Source organism: Danio aesculapii, chromosome 6 (assembly GCF_903798145.1).
Source record: "Danio aesculapii chromosome 6, fDanAes4.1, whole genome shotgun sequence".
In the NCBI taxonomy this organism is placed as follows: domain Eukaryota; kingdom Metazoa; phylum Chordata; class Actinopteri; order Cypriniformes; family Danionidae; genus Danio; species Danio aesculapii.
In genome coordinates, this window is record NC_079440.1 from 28,906,877 (window position 1) to 28,922,269 (window position 15,393).

The window sequence follows — 15,393 nt, forward strand, 5'->3', positions numbered from 1 at the left end:
TACCTTCAAAAGAGGGAGGGCAGATATTGACCAATCACAGACCGCTTTGCTTTTGCGTAACAACTCGTAAACGGATGGAATTCATGCTCGCATGTGCACACAGTTCAGCGCTGCTCCTTTCAAAATCCAAACTGTGTACTAATACCTCAAAATTACCTTCTGGCTGGCCACATACAGTTTGAACCACAATAAGGTACCACGGGGCTTTAAACTTCTTATTCGTTTGTGTGATTTCTGGAGATCTAGGCCCACCACAAGGACTGCCAATGTTTCTAGTACGTTACCACGGTGATTCTGCGTTTTTAAAGTACCATTTAGTAGCGTATAAACATCATAACGCATACATTTATTATACAAATGGCATGGTATTATCAGTCGATACCAATACTTTACCATCATACTGTTGCCATTACAGAAAACCAAAAGCAACATGAGTGATTAAATACAAGTATTTTTTAGAAATCATAATAATTTTATGAAAGTACAGATGGCGCTATGATTCAAAATATAGTTTCCTCTATTTGCACACCTTCATTCATTCCTTGAGAGTGTGTGAGCATAAATGTGTGTATTCGTTGTGTTGTCAAGAGGAGGAAACATTTTGACCTGCTGTGGATTACTCAAGTTCAAGAATGTGATTTGTGCTCCATTCAAGGTCATTTGTGGGAGGCAATAGGACCATGGACCCACCTACACTAAACCTGTACACGAGCACCGAGCCGTAGAGCTTCAGTTTCTCAATGAGGTATTTGTGAATTTAGGTCATTTTCTTTGTTTTTCTTTCTCATGATCCATAGACAAGCTTCAACAAGTGTTAATCTTTGCAGGTATTAGGGCCTGCATACTGGGATTACTGGCTCATTCATTGAATTTGGGGGTTGTTTGACCCCAAAAACTCTGTACACTGTAATTAAGTTGAATTTATCAGTTAAATGTAAATGCTAATGTACTTAGCACATATATAATACAAGAAGATGTTAAGACAGTGTATGCATAAAAAATGTCATCCTTTAATAAATCTGCGGTAAGTCATCAGTTAATAGGTGCATGCATTGTTGTTATGGGTGGGGAGCCTCTAACATGTACACACAGGTGTTTCTACTGCACCAATATTGGCCTAATATCCATATAATAGATAATGTCATTTGAAGCTTAACCAAAGTACATTCATTTAGAAAAGGATGAATCACATAATCTGCTATTGTAATGGTAAAGTTGTGAATGAGGTAAAAAAAATCACTGATCAATGGATGAAACATCGTTATTTTCAGAAATAAAGGTCCAAAAGCTGTCACTGTGGGAGTTACATTTCATAAGGTACACGTTTGTAACTAACCGGTCCACATTGGTACCTTAAATGGACCCGAGGGTCACTTCTGCATTGTTTTGGTATATGTGCCCTTTAGGCACTAAAATGTACCTATAGGGCACACATATGGACTATTTTAGTATCAAAATGTACTTTTTGAAAAGGTGGCACAGTGAAAATATGTATATTTTATATTTTTCTGTCTGTAGAGCAGAACATTTTTTGTACGTACTATAAAATAATCAACACTGGACCCCACTGACTTGCATTACATAGAAATATGTATATGTGTGTGTGCGTGCGTGTGTGTGCGTGCGTGTGTGTGAGTGATTAAATATTGTGCAATGTCCACAGAAAAAAAAAATTCATAAACGTTTTGTACAAGCAAATTATGCAGCTTTGAGATGAACTATGCAATTTACATAATATAAAATGAAATATGTTAGTTTTTACATCAAAGAAAATGTACTAAAGTGATTTTATACATATAAAAAGCATATTAAACACAGGTGTTCACTTCAATATTTCCATTAACTTTTGTGAGTAAAAAACATTAAAATATCATAATGTTCATTCTTCAGAGCAACAAATATTTTCATCTAAAAATGAAGCAGCATTTTATTCTGAGCTGTAATTATATATATATATATATATATATATATATATATATATATATATATATATATATATATATATATATATATATATATATATATATATATATATATATATAATATTAAACAACATGTGAGCATACTAAATTTCTATAATATTGTCAATGAATAGGGATTTAAAACTGTTAACTCAATATTTTGGGGCTGTACTGTGGTATTTAAATATGTCTTGTATTTAACTCTAAATATGCTTGGCAAGATTTTTGGCTCAGAAAAAAACAATGAACACATTCTAAAGTATGAAAACATTTTCAAAGCTGTATTACATTGTTATTGTTTTGATGCTTGGAAAAAAAAAACTTTTTTGTCTTTGACCAATAAACCTTAGACTGTTTCCAAAATCCCACACCCACACACTCTTACAAATAAGCAAAAGTGTTTTGTATTTTTATAGACCCAGCTATTGGCAAGTCCTCTGGGAGGTGCTGCATTCCGGTATAGGTTGCTGATTGAATGTGGCAGGCGCATGGACTGCCAGACCCCAGTTCATCAACAATGTCATACCTGTGCAACGGCACGGAAAGATGGCATCTTCTTCAGCATGCTCGTCTGTTCTCCCTCCCTTTGACACTAAATAAACTCGCCATTACTTTCAACTTCAAAACAACCCTTTATTAGCTGACAAGCTGAGGTGTAGATAATGCTGAGCCCTTTGATGCCTGAACTATTCTTAGTCGTAGCTTTTTTCAGTGCCCTTACTCTCACAGCCAGTTTCCAACTGAGAACCATGAGAGTTTTCTTTATTTGTGCGCAATATAGTTGTGATCCAATTAAATATATCTGACATAATAGTCGCAAAGACTGCCTGAAGCTGTAGACGATTTAAAAAGCGTGAAGTTCGTGGCCTCTTTTTGTGTTTATCTTACTGACACTGACACACATTGGCAGTAGAGAGTATGAATGGTGATAAGGGTTTTTCCCCTGGCCTCTAATGTGCCTCAGATATCTCTCAACATCAGCTGACAGTAGTGACAGCAGAGTCAAAATTCACTCATGTAAGAGTTACAGTACATGGCAAATGAGAGGGTAATGGGACATTGGGATGTTTCTTCTTATAATGCACCAATGGTTTTCCAATTACCATCTCTCAAGCTGGGGTGTCTGTTTAGAGCTTTACAGAGAGCTTTTAAGGCTTTTTAGTTAAGCATACTTTTTCAAATGTACTTTTTGAAAGACTTTATGTCAAGGAAAACATTGCATCATGATTGTGTTTTGGTGAAGAAGTAGACTTCACTAACCAGCACATATATGTCATATTTACATAGAGGCTTTGCTGTGGAATGTAGCCCCTGGCTGAAAGCTAGAACATTGTGTATATTCTAATGATCAAATATATTCAACATGACCAAATGTATCTTTTTAGTGTAAACAGGGTAACACATCTGAGTGTTTGAGCCACTTCTTGTTTCACCGATGAGTGGGAGTCATATAAGAAGTGAAATGAAATCCAAAAGCTGAGGGAAAATTTGTATTCTTTTGTATTTTCTGGACAAGCTATTACTAAAACAAATATTACGCATGTAACACTATGTATATTGCTGTGAGTTGGAGATCAAACTTCAGAAATCATTCTGAAATGCTGATTTTTTATTATCATCAACGTGGTTCTACTATGATAGTTTTACAATAAGAAGCATTATTGAGTAAAAAAACAGAGGTAAATGCTTTTAATCTCAGTTTTGACCAGTTTATTGTGTTCTTGCTGAATTGAATTAAAATTTATTTAAGATCTTGTTTGATTGGATGTCATACATTTAGTTATAGGACATAGCTTATAATAATGTCTTAAGTTTCTAGCTTTTCAATGTTATTAAGGTTTATATTCAGAACTGTCAAGTTCAGTGTGTGCTGCTTCATTTACTGCAGTATGAATGCAGACCTGTGGTCAGAATAGATTTAATAATGGGATGCATCAGTCATATACTGTAGGGGAATGTAATGTGCCTTATAATATTCATTGATAATAGTTTCTCTGATATAATCTAAAATCAAATGATGGCTAATTCAATTCTGCTTGAACTGCAAAAATTATACATAAGGTATATTATACTTTATTTTTTAATATTATACCTTTTGTGTGCAGTGTACAGTAGCTGTTTGTGAATGTAAATGGTCTACAAAGTGGATCAAACAAGATCAAAGTGCATGGCAAAGTAAATGGCATCATTGTCCCCCAAAAGAAAGAACTGATTCTGAACTCCCTGCAGAGTCGTCAGTAATTCCTGCACAAACCCACGCAGGTTTGTAACAAATTTGAATAATGTCAAAAGCAAATTCCAAATGTTGAAGAAGTTTCAGCGGATGTGAAAGTGTTACATACTAAAATCTGTAAATAAAATTTGCAACAAACAAAATAAAAACTCACTACTCTACTTGAGATTCAGATCTGTTCATATATGTTTCACTTCCTATACACTAAGCAATAATTGAATTACAACTGGACCATCTGACCAATCAGAACAGCGAAGACTCTTGAAAAGAAGATATTTAGAGAGACCCTAGACATTGTGAAAAGAGCTAATTTTCTTACAAATAGTTTTTTTCAAAAGAGCAATTTTTATAATAGAAAATGACATGTGTTTTTATATTGCATAAGTTAATACAAATAAGGCTTTAAAAGATATCCTAAACAAAATAAGTAACCTTTAAAATAGCACAATAATAGTACTTGGAAGTCTGGAATTATATCTAATTTAAACCTGAAAATATATATATATTTTTCAATATATATAAAGATCTTTTAAAAGCCTTATTTGTATTAACTTATGCAATATAAAAATACATGTCATTTTCTATTATAAAATTTCTCTTTTGAAAAAAAAAACACACCTTATTATTTTAAATGAAAAGAAAACTTATATTAGTTTTCACAGTGTATTTGAATGTGTTCAGTTATGCAGTGCATTGGGCTATACATATGTTATTTTAATCAGCTGAGAACTTGTGAAGAGCTTAAAAATGTGTAAACAAGAATTCCTTTATTACACACCAAAGATCTGCTGAAATATGAAGCATCTCCTGAACTACAGTGGGCAACATCACAACAAAATTGAGAAAAAGCAGGTATGGTTGAGCATTTTGCCCCCTGTTTTTGCATCCTGTCACGTTATGTAATGTTTTCTGTTAGTTTAAATGTATTTGGTCTGTCCAGCTTTTCCAGAGTTTGTTTAAAGCTGACAGTCCCATCTTTTCAGTGCTGTATGTCCACTTACGATCTACCATCCTAACCCTAAAGTTTAAATTAATTAGAAAAGCACTAACAGCAATTGCACCAGAGTTTGTCTCAAAGAAACACCCCGCTTTTTCTTAGAAATAGTCTTGTGACAAGTGACAAGTCAACAGTTGAGTTTTAACCATTTTTGAATTAATTCAGGTGATTCCTGGGTCTGGCACCGTGACTTTTAGCTTTTTTAGCTTAGCATAAATCATTGAATTGGATTAGACCATTAGCATCTCGCTCAAAAATATTTTGAAGTTTTTTATTTTTAAAGTTTCACTCTTTTGTAGTTATATTGTGTACTAAGACCAACCAAGAAAATGAAAAGTTGCCATTTTCTAGGTCGATACTTTGCTGCCATACCATTGCTGCAGCAGGCGCAATGATATTACACAGCATCTGAAAATAGTCCCCAGCTTGGTAACTAATTAACATTGCTGCGTAAGATCATTATGCCTGCTGCAGCCATGGTACGACAGCAAAATTCCTGGATTATTATGCCAGAATGAGAGCATAGTTCCTAGCCGGCTTAGAAAATAGCAACTTTTAATCTCTGCCTTAGTACACAATGTAACTACAGAAGAGTCGAGTTTTAAATAGTAAAAATATCAAAACTCTTCTTTTTAAAATTTAAACAAGATAATAATAAATGCTCCAGTCTGATTAAATGATTTATGCTAAGCTAAGCTAAACATGCTCCCGGCGCCAGACCCAAACATCACCTGAATTGATTCAAATAAGGTAAAACTGTTTTACTCTAGCAGTGTTCCTTTAATTGAACTAAACATGGCAAGTGTGAACAGCCTTCATTTATTTTTGTAACAAAAATGATATTTAAGTTCTTCAATCAATCAGTGGTGATATAACAAACATTTAACCTAGATGTTGTGTAAGCTGAGCGTAGCTGGAAGCTATTAGGTGCTACTAAGTTTCTGGCACGTACATTTATTCTTCTTTCTCGCCTCATGTTTCTGTAAGGTCTTACTGGAGCCAGCAGGCCAGCGGGGGGCCAAAACTCATCTTTCCTAACACAATTAAAAGAGCAATCTAGGAAGAGTTGAAGAGATATTCAACCCAGCGCAGGCTCCCAGTGAGGGACACCGCCTGAGGGAAGTGCAGGCCAGACTGACTGCATAATCAATATCCATCCTGCTCCAAAAAAAATCTGCACGCTATTTTTTCACGCATACAGTGTGCTACCCTATTTTCCATAGCTTACATTCAAATTCATTGTACATTTTGCTTGCAGTGAATGCTGATGCAGTTAGCCGTTGTGAAATGTAAACACTTATACAGTTGGCTCCATTATTGCCGTTTTTTTCATCCTTCCGAAATACACACCCTACAAAAGATTGTTACACAGCTTAATTGTAAATTATACTGCATCATAATACTGCGCATACATCACTGGAGGGTAAACAAAAACGCTTCTCCTTTGGCAGACACGCTCAGCTAACTTCACATGCTCACAGGCTGCTCTACAGTGACATGTGAGAGAAGCAAAAGTCAATAGTGCACTTTTGAGAGAGCAAGTGCTACGATTGGTCTTGGCGTGAAGGTAACACACACCCATCTCTGCTGCAAGCCACTGATAGGTGGAGACCACATGTAGACTCCACCCTTGAGTGGTGGTTGGTTTAATGCAGGCCTCTGGTCATTCAGCCATGTGAAAAGACTGTAGTGATATGCTCTCTAGAGGTCAGAGAGGATGTCACAAGGTCATAGTAGTCAATGGAGAGAAGTTAATAAAAGTGCTTTTAAAGGCCACTGTCAAAGCTTTATAATGAGGAATTAAGATTTGTAAACATAAGATCATATTTTAGAACTTTAAATTTATATTTAAATATATAAATATATATTTAATACATATTTAAACTTAAAATATAAGTAACAGTAATCCGTCACATTAGTTTGATGCGCTCATTGAGCATTTAAAGTCATTTAAAGTAACTTAAAAAGTTTAGTAGTTAATGATAATTGTGTTTATATAATTTTCAGTAATTTAATAACATTTTAATTGTATAAAATGCTATTTATACCTAAATAATTACAATTATATAAACATTTATATAAAACTACATTACAACTTTACACTTTAAATGTTTGGATTTTTGAGAACCAAGACATTTTGTTTTCAAAATATCTATAATATGAGGAAAACATTCAGGCAAAAAAGGTTTTGTAACTGACTAGAAATGTTCAAATGTGTTTTTAGGTTGGTGTCCAAAGCATCTTACAAATGAGGAGCATGTAAAAAAGCACAAAGCCAACAGTATTCATTTTCCTCTGCCTTACTTTGAGATTTTTTGGGTGTTAAAGTGATAGTTTTTTTCCCAAAAAGGAAATTTTGTCATGATTTACTCACACTTCCTTTTTCATTTTTCTGTTGAACACAGAAATATATAATTTGAAGAATGTTGTAAACCTCTATTGACATCAATTGAAGGAAAAACAAATACTAAGGTTTGTTTCCAACATTTTTAAAATACTGTCTTTTGCGTTCAACAGAAGAAAGAAAGTCAAGGGTGAGTAAAAGATAACAAAATTTTCAGGTTTGGATGAACTATTCCTTTAAAGAAAACTTGGGGTTGTACTTGTTTACTCATTACTTGTTGTAATGAAAAAAAAACTTTCTGGATGCCAGCAAATGGATGGCAAAAGCCTTTTAGAAGCCTTCTGAGGCAGGATTAGTTTTTCACCCATCATGCTCTTCTCCTATTATTCCCCTGTCAAGACAGGTTACAGTTAAATGCCCACCGCCTCCACAAAGACTCTTGACACTTCTTCGAAGAAGCCATGATCTATTGCTCTAATGAGGAGACTGACCTGGAGTCAGCCAAGTCAGTTATTATTATTATTATTATTATTATTATTATTATTATTATTATTAATATTATTATTATTATTAATATTATTATTAATATTATTATTATTGAGAAGCTTTAATGCATGGTGGCTTTTTGGATATTTTCTTTAAATCTCTCTGTGATGCTCTATTAAAAATAATACTATGAAAAATACTATTAAAGTTATTAGGCTAACTATTAACCAAAAACCAAATTAATATTTGATACGCAATTATTTATGTATGTTTTTGTGGGCATCACGGTGGCACACGGGTAGCACGATCACCTCAGGTTGGGTCAGTTGCCATTTCTTTGTGGAGTTTGCATGTTCTCCCCATGTTTGCATGGATTTCCTCTGGGTGCTCCGGTTTCCCCCACAAATCCAAAGACATGCAGTACAGGTGAATTGGGTAGGCTACATTGTCCGTAGTGTATGAGTGTGAACGAGAGTGTATGGGTATTTCTCAGTGCTGGGTTGCAGCTGGAAGGGCATCCACTGCATAAAACATATGCTGGATAAGTTGGCGGTTCATTCCACTGTGGCGACCCCTGATTAATAAAGGGACTAAGCCGAAAAAAATGAATGAATAGATGAGATTTTTTAATATTGTATAATCATTACAAAAACATCCATATTCATTTCTGAAATGCTAAATCAGTGCATATGAAGATGACATTATTTCATATGATAAACAGTCATTTCCTTTATTACGTAAAGGAGCTATTTGAAAACACAAGACTATTACTTGATTTTGCACAGGGCTTAAAATTAACAAGCACGACACATGAATAGAAATCTGTCTTTTCAGCTATGTAAAACAATGTTGTTTATTAGTTGGCCTATTATTATTATTTAATTAAATTTTTTTAATTCAATCAATGCATGAGTTCGTAAGTCTTAGGATGGATGCTTCATAATACATGAACTGTGAGTTTGAGATGCCATAACATTAAATTGCATCATAAAAATTATTTATAAATCTGTTGTAAACAAAAGAGGAGCATATTTTTCCATATGGTTTCTTGGCCAAAAATGAAACCTCCACATTTAAAAACCTTGTTCAAATAGTTAAATGTTTTCATGCAAAAAATTTTAACTGAGGGGTGCCAAGTATGGCTAAATGTTTATTTTAGGCCCTGATTGTGCCTGATTGTGCCTTTTACTAAAGTTCACAAAGCTATAACTGTACATATCATGAATTTTAAGATTTGGGGATTCTAATATTAAAATTGATCAAGCCAGATACTTGCTTAGATAAAGTTTTTGGAAAAGACACAGCAGAACTAATTAATGAGAAGCATCTATATTAAAAATGGATGAAACTGGCGATTAGAGCATCTGATTAAGTCAGTATTTATCGAGTGAATGAAACAGCTGTCAGTAAAGAGATTTGGACTGAGAGAAGTGTCTTGTGCTCCCCAAGGCAATGAAGAGATTTAAAACAGTTGTGCATATTTTAGTGTATATTTAAAATATCATTTATTTTAGTCTTCAGTATAATATGTTTGATATTTTTGCAGAAACATTGATATATATGTATGTGCTCAACATAAATGAGTACACCCCATTTTGAAAATGAATATTTTATCAATTTCATCAGTAAATAATATATTTTGATGAATTTGAACAAGATTTATTAAATTAATATATTTATTAAAATAATATTTAATTTTTTTACTGAACGTCTTTAGTGACTAATGACTTCCATAGTAGGGAACTCAAATACTATAGCAGTCAATGGGTACCGGTTTCTAGCTTTCTTTAATATATTAAATTTTGAGTTGAAAAATCTTCCTATAGATACATGCAAAAACAAAACACAAACAAAACAAGGATAGAATAAGCAGAAGTAGGGCTGGTGTGTATTTGCTGATGATTGTATGAAAGTCATACAAGAGCGGAAACAGTTTTTTTCTCTTCCTGTAAACGTGCCACTAAAGAGAGATTGACGTGTAACTGATCATAACCACAAACACTCATTCCCTCGTGCTAAAGGTTTTTTTTTTGTGGCCGCATGTTCTAGTTTATTTATCTGCAACTACATTGTGGCTTAAAATTAAATTAGGTTTCAAATGCTCCGTTAGATGGACAATGACTACTGATTGTGGTGCAGACTCACTTATTTCTTAAGTGAAGTTTCACAAACTAATTTCGAGAGGAGCACATGATATGATTGACTGCAGCTGGGCATTCTTCTACAATCACTAGTTAGCTCTATGGCTCTCATGCTCTATGGACCAGGCGGGAGCCCTGGGCTCAACCATCTCCGAGCTCAGGGTTCTCTCCCGGGACAGCATGCCAAACCTGCTAACAGTTCTCAAACAATATCTAAGTGTGAACTCTTGAAACTACAGTGTTTAAAAATGATTGAAAGAAACAGAATGAGTGCGTACTGGTTTTGGTGGTTTATGAGGACACAAATTTGTATAATGAGATGGGTATGACCTAGGTATTAAAATGTTAATGTGGTTTATGAGAACATGTCCTCATAATCCTTATAATTCAAAACACTGAAAAATCATACTTAACAAGGACTTTTGGCATAAATCTTTTGCCATTTGCTACAGTATTGCTGTAAGGGTTGGGTTTAGGTGTAGTGGTCGCATAAGGTAATATAATAAGGTCTTTTTACAGTTTAAAATATATTACGCCTATATGGAGTGTCTTCATAAACCACCAAAACCATGGTTTCTGTTTTTGTTTGTTCTTGTTTTGGATATTGATTATTTTTGTTTTTTGCATTTTAGTGTATCAAGAAGACAGAAAAACTGTAATATTTTGTAATGCTGTCAGGTAAAGGTCATCAGGTAAAGATCATTCAAGTATTTCAGCAAGCCTTCAAACTTCAAAGCCGATACATTAGCTGAACATTTAAAACTAAAAAATCTTTTTCCTCTATTAATTTTGTGCTAAAGCACACAAACTATATTAATTTCAAATTATGCTGGAAAATCCTTATTCCTTTCTTTATGTCCTGAAGCATTGTTTATTGAATTTGTTTATCATGAATTTCATCGTTTAAACTTGCCAAACTATCATCATTTGCTTTCTGACTATTAAATATTATTCGCTTATATAAACTAGGCAAACTAGTTCATGTTGCTTCAGAGATGTCCAAATAAAAAGCAGATGTGATCAATGTCTGTCTTCATTTAATATAGCAGGAGAATCATGGTTGGCGCTTTTATTATGAGCTTGGATTGATTTAAAAAAAACCTTTTTATCTTTTATTTATTGTGCTTTGAGTACAGTTTGTACTATAATGTGATTGTTACATTCTATACAGTAAAACTACAGGACAAAAGAGCAGTAGAGAATGAATGAATGAACGAACACCTACAAGTTTGCATCCCTCTGCCCCACATAAAAGTGCTTTTAATGGAGTGGTCTGTCTAAAAATACACATCTCTGTGATCTGCTCCATTTAAACTGATATGAAACTCTATAAAGATGTGACTCACACACTATTTCTGAACATGCGCAGTTATTTATTTTTATACTCTTTTAGAGTGGCGCTTCTCCAAACAGATCAGAGTCACTGTGCCAGATGAGGGCGGACAGAATTAATCTCTGCAACACAGATATGAAGTCAAATGTAGACCAAACTGATGAGAAAAATAATAATAATAATAATAATAATAATAATAATAATAATTATTATTATTATTATTATTATTATTATTATTATTATTATTCATGGTATGTTTACATGCGCAGAAAAAAAGATGAATGTAAAAATTCAACAGAAAAATGGCTTCGAAATAAGCCCAAATAAACATGACAGAGTTTATAGTAGACTATTTTATTATTATCAGATATTATTTCAATAATCATTTTATTAATATGTGTTTAAAAAATCACTGCTGTCCTTAAAACAACAACTAAAAACCCATCTATTCCAGGAGCAACTAAACCCAGATGTGTGAAACTAAAAGCCTTCTTTTCCCCACCTCATCACACACCAACCCAAAATACTAAACATTTTGAGTGCCTCACATAAGTGAGTGGGCTTAAAAAACACCTGTAGAAAACACATTCATCTCACTCACACATTAACCGACAGGTAAGTGGGCTTGACAAACCACCTGTAGAAACACTCTTTCTCTATCTCAAAAAGAAAAAACTCTACCACTCTTACAGCACTAAATTCTCTGAGCACAAACAAGTTACTTTGTATAACTAGCACTTCTTGTATGTATTTCCTCTTCATATTTAATTGCTCAATACTTTCTCAATTGTAAGTCACTTTGGACAGAATCGTCTGCTAAATGACTAAATGTAAATTGCTTAGAATAAGCATGTGTTAATAGTGAAAAGTATTGATGTGGTGTAAATATGTTTAGATGAAGGCCAAGTATCATTCAGTTACCAAACATTTAGGATAATATATCATGTTAAATATGTAATGTTAATAGTAAGATGTTAACACGTCAAAAATGTTAAAAATATACGTCAATAACAAAGGTATAGGTAGGGCCAGACGGAATCTGCGGACGTTTTTTGCTATTTCTGCGGAGAATTTTGGTAAAAATCTGCGGATTTCTGTGGAATTATTTTGGCAGTATCATAACTACAACCTTAATATGTGAAATAAAAATTAATATCTTTTTAACTTTTATTTAATGTTTAAAATGCAAATCTAATTAGATTCACTTTATTTGGTAAACAAAGCAAGTCTATAATATAATATATCTACTAAAAGACAGAAATATTACTGTACAAACTGCATTGTAAATAAATCATATTTTCATATTATATTTTTATATTAGCCAATAATATTCCTGTAATTAATTTAAAAACTGAATAAATATAGATTTACACACATTTACTCAAGTAAATAAACAGAATTAATGATGGGCTAAAAATCTGCGGAAATCTGCGGAAAATCTGCGGAATTCTGCGCATGCAGATTCCGTGTTGGCCCAGGTATAGGCAATTAATAATTTCAACAGAAATGAATTTATTGAATTGGATGGCAGGTAAAAAACTGATTAAGGAAAGTCTATTGCAGGAGATATGTAGAAATGGGCCAGAGGAGGAGATGAAGCCAGATACACAGAGGGATCGGGGAACATACAGTACAACCAGGGTTTGACGCAGACATTGGAGATCATGGGGAAAACAAGACAGGCAAGTATTACTTTGAGATAGCTGGATACACTAACTGTGAGACTTTAATCCTTTTGTCATGCGATGAGGCCGGACACTGAGTGAGGGATGGCGAGGGATTATATGGAGCTGGAGTGTTGACTGTGATGACGTGCTGGTGCGGAGCTGATTAGAATTCAGGTAACTGTGATCGGTGTGATTGGGATGACTGTGAGTGGGGAGAACCTGACCTGGGGTGCGTTTCCGAAAACCATGGTTAGCCAACTAAAGTCGCAAGTTGCGTCGTTACAAACTTAGTTCATTGACTCAAATCCGTCGTTCCAACGAACATTCGCAAACTGCGTTGCAAACTTGTATGCTTGCGACTACACCTCTAGAGCTGTTGTTAGAAACAGAGTTCCTGGCTTCTTCAACCCCCCTATGCCCTATTAATTTAGAACATTCTAACATTTAAACTTGGAATAATGAAAAAAGCATTAAAGTCATCTCTCTTAGGTGTCATTTGCTTTCAAAGTATTTTTACAGTTCAGTTTTAGCGATCTTCATGTTTACAATTGCACATCCTTCGCAGTGCACTTTAAAAACATTGATGTCATTTTGAACACAGCTGTGGCTCATGACGAAAGCTATAGGTGACCTATTATTTAAAAGAGGAATTTATGTTACGTCTCCAAAGCTTGTGAAAACAAAAAGCATAAGTTAAGGCTTTTATTTTATAGTAGGTTATTTATTAAGTATCTGTACTGAACAATCATCATCATCATTAATATTATTAATATTATTATTAAAGTAGGATTTGTTCACTTCACTATATTTATTATTTATTAGGAAATGAAGAAAATCCTACTTTAAAAATAATAATAATAATATTAATAATGATGATGATTAGTTGATGATTAGGTGTAGTTGCAAGTGTACAAGTTTGCAACACAGTTTGCGAAAGTTCGTTGGAACAATGGATTTGGAAAACGCCAAATCAACAAACTGTTTGTAACGACAGAATTTGCGACCTTAGTTGGCTAATGATGGTTTTTGGAAACGCACCCCTGAATAGGCCAGTGTCATCAACACTCAATTGTTAGAATTTTTTAAAAATAGACTAAACAACTAAAGATGTAGTCAACAGAAAGAGGAATAAAGAACAAAGAAATTTCTAGAATCTACACTTATGATTATTAGCATAATATAATATAATATAATATAATATAATATAATATAATATAATATAATATAATATAATATAATATAATATAATATAATACAAAACAATATAATATAATATAATATAGAGTGACGCATTGGTGCAGTAGGTAGTGTATTGCCTCACAGCAAGAAGGTCGCTGGTTCGAGCCTCGGCTTGGTCAGTTGGCGTTTCTGTGTGGCCCTCACAGTCCAAAGTCATGTGGTACAGGTGAATTGGGAAGGCTAAATTGTCTGTAGTGTATGAGTGTGTATGGATGTTTCCCAGAGATGGGTTGCGACTGGAAGGGCATCCGCTGCATAAAACATGTGCTGGAAAAGTTGGCGATTTATTCCGCTGTGGCGACCCCGGATTAATAAAGGGACCATGCCGAAAAGAAAATGAATGAATAATATAATATAATATAATATAATATAATATAATATAATATAATATAATATAATATAATATAATATAATATAATATAATATAATATAATATAATATAATATAATATAATATAATATAGTATAATATAATATAAAGTGAGTTAGCCCATGTGAAATCAAAATGAGATTTTAACTTTTATTATGATTATGTTAGGCTTAAGTTTATCTTTAAGCTAGTATGCTTCTAAATAATGTCAGAAATCGTACACACTTTCACTTCTGTCAGCATGGATCAATGATTTTCAGTACCATATGTGATTTCTACTGTACATAGCTATTGCAACAGTGTATTTATACTGTCAATATTTGGAGTAATAACTTGTGCCATTCTCCTGGAATATGTTACATTTCTGTTTTGGATGCAGTATCAAATGTTTACACAATGGTTTATGTGAAGAAATGCCATGTAGTTTCCTCCTGTACTATGTAAATATATATTGACTTGACTTTGGCTTAGGTCTTCAAAAGTTCAACAAGCCAACTTGTTGCATTGTGGGTTTGTAGCTTTGCTAGATGTTTTGCTAGTACAAAGTTTGCTTTCATCCAATCATTGATAAGACAAGTTAATGTTTAAACAGAACACTATGATCACTTAAGATCCCTGCAGAA

At 33.5% G+C, this 15,393-nt stretch overlaps 1 long non-coding RNA gene across 1 annotated transcript; it reads left to right on the forward strand.

Moving 5' to 3' along the window:
* The first annotated feature begins 84 nt into the window (after positions 1–84).
* LOC130230117 (uncharacterized) lies at positions 85–3,527 on the forward strand. Its single transcript, XR_008837919.1, has 3 exons — positions 85–193; positions 656–745; positions 2,378–3,527. It is a non-coding gene; the product is annotated as an uncharacterized LOC130230117 (long non-coding RNA).
* The last annotated feature ends 11,866 nt before the right edge of the window (positions 3,528–15,393 follow it).